Genomic DNA, 6,000 nt, shown 5'->3' with positions numbered 1-6,000 from the left:
TTAGAATAGTGGTACTATGCGTGCATGGTACTGTGCCACCAGATATGAGTGGTGGGCACTGGCAGTGGGCACAGTAAACTCTGTGGGCCTGACACACACTGGCAGGCAACTGCAATTATATTACAGAGAAAAAAATGTTTTTACTGTTTTAAATGCAAGCTACTGTGCCACCAGATATGAGTGGTGGGCACTGTTAGTGGGCACAGTACACTCTGCGGGCCTGACACACATTGGCAGGCAACTGCAATTATATTACAGAGAAAAGAAAAAAAAAGCAGACTGATGTACCAGCCCTAAAAAGGGCTTTTTGGGGTGCTGTCAGGACGCTGTCCTTACAGCAGATCAGATGAGTCTTTGAGGACTGGAGTGGACACAGAACACTGGCCTAGCTAACGATTTCCCTATTAATTCAGCAGCAGCAGCACTCTCCCTGCTCTAACTAACACTGCAGCTTCAGAATGAATCTAAGATGGATGCTGTCCTTGCTTTTTGATAGGAGGTGGAAGGGTCTGGGAGGGAGGGTATGCTGCTGATTGGCTGGAATGTGTCTGCTGATTGTGATGTACAGGGTCAAAGTTTGCTCAATGATGACGTATAGGGGCGGACCGAACAACGCATATGTTCGCCCGCCGTGGCGAACGCGAACAAGCGATGTTTGCCAGGAACTGTTCGCCAGGCGAATAGTTCGGGACATCTCTATCTAGGAATTGATAATGATGACCTATCTTTAGTAGGGTCCCCAAAAACACCTCTGATCAGCCACTGACCAGGTGCATGACACTCTCAGCATTAATTAGTGCTAGAAGCCAGCAGCCACAGATACCTTCCTGAATACAGCTGTATCACCATCCTCAGTATAGGGAATAGTATCACCATCCTCACACATAGGGAATAGTGTTGAGTGCGAATATTCGCATTACGAATTTTTATCACGAATATTTGTTGTTGTTTTTTAGCATAGTACACATCAGGTGATCATTCCTCCCTTCTTCTAGCTTGTGGGCCAATGAGAAGGCTTTGTCACATCTTAGCAACCAATAGAAAAGTTACCTACCCCTTCACTATATAAATTAAGACACTCCCCAGCAGCCATTTGTGGAGTTTCATGTGAGAGAGAGCGGAGCTTGAATACTGTGCTGTGCTTCTTCAAATTACATTCCAAATCGCATATAAATTATCCTGATAGTTAGTGTTAGATAGTAATAGGGAATTGTGCAGCTGAATAGCAGATAGGGTCCAGTGCAGGGAGTAGTGTAGGTTATAGAGATAGTTAGCTGAAATATATAATCCAGATAGTTAGTGTTAGATAGTATAGGTTAGTTAGGGCATAGTGTAGCAGATAGGGTCCAGTGCAGGGTGTAGTGTAGGTTATAGAGATAGTTAGTGAAATATATAATCCATATAGTTAGTGTTAGATAGTATAGGTTAGTTAGGGCAGAGTGTAGCAGATAGGGTCCAGTGCAGGGTGTAGTGTAGGTTATAGAGATAGTTAGCTGAAATATATAATCCAGATAGTGTTAGATATTGTAGGTTAGTTAGGGCATATTGTAGCAGATAGGGTCCAGTGCAGGGAGTAGTGTAGGTTATAGAGATAGTTAGCTGAAATATATAATCCATATAGTTAGTGTTAGATAGTATAGGTTAGTTAGGGCGTAGTGTAGCAGATAGGGTCCAGTGCAGGGTGTAGTGTAGGTTATAGAGATAGTTAGCTGAAATATATAATCCATATAGTTAGTGTTAGATAGTGTAGATTAGTTAGGGCGTAGTGTAGCAGATAGGGTCCAGTGCAGGGAGTAGTGTAGGTTATAGAGATAGTTAGTGAAATATATAATCCAGATAGTTAGTGTTACATAGTATAGGTTAGTTAGGGCATAGTGTAGCAGATAGGGTCCAGTGCAGGGTGTAGTGTAGGTTATAGAGATAGTTAGTGACATATATAATCCATATACTTAGTGTTAGATAGTGTAGGTTAGTTAGGGCATAGTGTAGCAGATAGGGTCCAGTGCATGGTGTAGTGTAGGTTATAGAGATAGTTAGCTGAAATGTATAATCCATATAGTTAGTGTTAGATAGTGTAGGTTAGTTAGGGCATAGTGTAGCAGATAGGGTCCAGTGCAGGGAGTAGTGTAGGTTATAGAGATAGTTAGTGAAATATATAATCCAGATAGTTAGTGTTAGATATTGTAGGTTATAGAGTGTGGCAGGAAATTAAATGTGCAATGTGCATGTGAGAGATTTCTCTGCTGTCCATACGTACATGCTACAGAAATAGTGCTGTGATGTCACAACAATACTAAGTTCAACAACCAGTATTATGTTGTCAGACCTGATTAAAGGTGAAGTTGTATGTATTGCGCTAAAATATTCCAATCAATAGTGGCGATTTGCGCGATCTCGAATACTTTGAAAAACTCTATCTGCATATAAAGCTATTGTTATGACAGGCATGGAATTGTAATCTAAAACAGTGCTGTAATGTACAATTACTTACAGTGATCAGTTCTTCCTCAGCATCTCCAAAGTTGCTGCCAACCATTTTCATCACTTATGTAGCTAATAGTGCATGCGTACATGCGCACGAGCGCGCATAATGGCGCAATCGAAAAGAATATCATGAATATCACGAAATCACGATAAAAATTTGGGATATATCGCGAATTTGAATATTGCCCCTGCCGCTCATTACTAATAGGGAAGTGTTTTATTCTGCACTGTGGTATTTGGTTCTGCTGGGGTGGTATTTTGTGCAGCATTATTGCACTGCTGGCCCCACCTACTTCTGTTGTCCTTGCCTACTTGTAGCTTGTGTTGGCCCAGCCTAATTGTGTTGCCTTTGCCATTTGTGAATTTGGTATCGCCAAAACATGGGGCCACTTTTTTTTTTTAAGGGCCACTTTAAGTTCTTAGTCCACCGCTGGAGGTAATGGTTGTATCCTCTGGACACAGATACTGTTGAAATCGGGACATACCTCTGCCATTCTCGCAGGACCACAGGACAGCCATGGAAATCTGGAATTTTCCCTCTGGATCCGGGACAGTTGGGAGGTATGTGGTCATACTGTATGTTTTATAGAATGGACAAAATGGACAGAAAATACCTTTTTTTTTAATCTTTTTTTTTTCATGATATATATACCGTGTATATATATATATATATATATATATATATATATATATATATATATATATATATACACACACACTATATATTTTATACATGTTATATCATTGTTAATATTAAGTGTTACACTTCTCTTAAGCTTTACTATGCAACAATTATGTTAGCCCTGTAGGAATATAAGTCCAAAAATAAGGTTTTCAAAATCCTTGAAGGACTAATTATGACTTATTGTTTAATCATGTTAGGACTCATTTAAATCAATCTATACCTGTATATAAATGAACAATAAGAAAACACTCATAAAGGCATTGGAGGGCACTACGGTATAGTAACACGATATTTAATTATCACACAAGCAATCTGGATCTGCATTTTGTCTCTTTTTGCCGTTAGTGATGATAGTTTTAATAGCTGCATATATAAATATTGTGTTTTAATGCATTTCATGATTTATTTTACTGTATGTATAGCTTCAAGGTCATACATTATTACTATTGTGTTTTAATGCATCCAATGGTTTAAGCCACTTTTGATTTTCGTCCTTTGGTTGTCGCTTTAGCATTTTAGCTACTACTTTTTACCACTGAGACTCACCAGAGACCAGGCATATTTTCCATCATGTATTTTGTGTTGTGTTTGTGCATTTTTGGCAATTTTTTGCTAAATGCAGCATTCTCTAGAATGTGTTTTTCTCTTAGGAAGGGAAGAAACAGCTGAAAAAATGCCCGTTTCGAATATGCAATAAAAAAGCTAAAAAACAAAAAACAAAAACACTGTAAATAATTCTGCAAAAAAAGATAATACAATTTTCACCCATAGAAACGTGGGTTCACACAAAGAGTTTTTTTTAGGCCTCTTTCACACTTGCGTTGTCCGGATCCGGCATGTACTCCACTTGCCGGAATTACACTCCGGATCCGGAAAAACGCAAGTGTACTGAAAGCATTTGAAGACGGAACAGTCTTCAAAATGCTTTCAGTGTTACTATGGCACCCAGGACGCTATTAAAGTCCTGGTTGCCATAGTAGGAGCGGGGAGGGGGGGAGCGGTATACTTACAGTCCGTGCGGCTCCCGGGGCGCTCCAGAATGACGTCAGAGCGCCCCATGCGCATGGATGACGTGTCCAATGCGATCACATGATCCATGCGCTTGGGGCGCCCTGACGTCACTCTGGAGCGCCCGGGGAGCCGCACGGACGGTAAGTATGCTGCTCTCCCGCTCCCCGCTACACTTTACCATGGCTGCCAGGACTTTAGCGTCCCGGCAGCCATGGTAACCATTCAGAAAAAGCTAAACGTCGGATCCGGCAATGCGCCGAAACGACGTTTAGCTTAAGGCAGGATCCGGATCAATGCCTTTCAATGGGCATTAATTCCGGATCCGGCATTGCGGCAAGTGTTCCGGATTTTTGGCCGGAGCAAAAAGCGCAGCATGCTGCGGTATTTTCTCCGGCCAAAAAACATTCCGTTCCGGAACTGAAGACATCCTGATGCATCCTGAACGGATTTCACTCAATTCAGAATGCATTAGGATAATCCTGATCAGGATTCTTCCGGCATAGAGCCCCGACGACGGAACTCTATGCCGGAAGAAAAGAACGCAGGTGTGAAAGAGCCCTTAGTCAAACCAGGAAGTGGGATGGAGGTGAATTAAAAAAATAAAGAAAAGAGTTAGGGTATGTTCACGCAGAGTGTTTATAAAGTGGATTACTTGCAAATTCAGTACCTAAAAAACATGCCAAAAACACTTGCAAATCACCATTATTAAAGCCTCATTCACACGCCAGTGTTTCACGGATGTGTGCTGTACGTGCTCTCCACGGACAGCACACGTCCCCATTTATTTTAATGTGTGTATTCAAACATCAGTGTTTTAGCACGGTCCGTGGGTCTGTGTTTTTAGCACGGATGCATGCTCTATTTTGTCCGTGTTCACGGATCCATCATGCCCATTATAGTCTATGGGTCCGTGAAAACCACGGATGCAACACTGATGACATCTCTTTATGGCATCCCTTTTATTCTTGCCACTTTTTGAGATCTAGATACTGACTTTGTTTGAGGATTCATCGTTTATACTGGTCAGTTTTGTTGCCTATGTATTTTGGGATGTGTGGGATAGCTCATGGACAACCAGGTATGAATTTCTGCACTAACTGTATATAGCCCCATTGTGGTGATTACTTTGTGATATGCAGTATCGGTTGTCCCGGAGCTAGAGGCTCCCACCTCCCCTTTTACCGGCTATACCACCCTGTGTTTTATTATGCATAGGTAGACAGGTGTATGTTTTTGGTGTCGCATGGCCCTTTGCTTCTCTGTATTCTGTATACCATCATGTCTTTTCCCCATACTTTATATTTTATAATAAATTGATATTTTGATACATTACTTCCACTTGCTTGTTTCAGTCTATTTTGGATACCGTACAAGTGGTAATTGTAGCTGTCTAGTTTAACAGAGAGGTTTTTTGTAGGTTTAAGAATAAAAACTGCATCATTTATTTTTTTTTGTACACAAAAAAATGAGAATGCTAGACCCATGTGAGTAAAACCTGTATTACCACACGAGGAGGTCCTCTGTAGTACAGTCTCATTGGCACTCTGTGTGCTGACATATTTTGCCACTACATTTTGAAGTTATGAGTAGAGGTGAGCGAATTTCATATTTTGAAATTCGTTCACCCTTCGTATACTGGTAAAAGGTGAATTGCGTTTTAGATTCTGTTACCACAGACCATAATGCAATTCTATGACGGAATGCATAACGGAATGCCTTTAGAGGCATTCCGTTATTCATTCCGTCATAATAGAAGTCTATGGGCTGCAAAACGGATCCGTTCCATTTCAGTTATGCAGGGGAGTCCTAGAATTGCGTTA

Source organism: Bufo bufo, chromosome 11 (genome assembly GCF_905171765.1).
Source record: "Bufo bufo chromosome 11, aBufBuf1.1, whole genome shotgun sequence".
Lineage (NCBI taxonomy): Eukaryota > Metazoa > Chordata > Amphibia > Anura > Bufonidae > Bufo > Bufo bufo.
Note: the sequence above shows the minus strand (reverse complement) of the source record.